Below are 454 nucleotides of genomic sequence, written 5' to 3'. Positions count from 1 at the left end.
CTGTGCGGACTACTGGGTTGCCACCCTGCTGGATCCACGCTACAAAGACAATGTGCCCACCTTACTTCCTGCACTGGAGCGTGATAGGAAGATGCGCGAGTACAAGCGCACGTTGGTAGACGCGCTACTGAGAGCATTCCCAAATGTCACAGGGGAACAAGTGGAAGCCCAAGGCCAAGGCAGAGGAGGAGCAAGAGGGTCGCCAAGGCAGCTGTGTCACGGCCAGCTCCTCTGAGGGCAGGGTTAGCATGGCAGAGATGTGGAAAACTTTTGTCAACACGCCACAGCTAACTGCACCACCACCTGATACGCAACGTGTTAGCAGGAGGCAACATTTCACTAACATGTGGAACAGTACGTGTGCACACCCCTCCACGTACTGACTGATGGTTCGGCCCCATTCAACTTCTGGGTCTCTAAATTGTCCACGTGGCCAGAGCTAGCCTTTTATGCC

The sequence above is a fragment of the Bufo gargarizans genome, chromosome 5 (assembly GCF_014858855.1).
Source record: "Bufo gargarizans isolate SCDJY-AF-19 chromosome 5, ASM1485885v1, whole genome shotgun sequence".
NCBI lineage: Eukaryota > Metazoa > Chordata > Amphibia > Anura > Bufonidae > Bufo > Bufo gargarizans.
The sequence above is the reverse complement of the archived record's forward strand: the minus strand, read 5'-3'. Positions refer to the sequence as shown.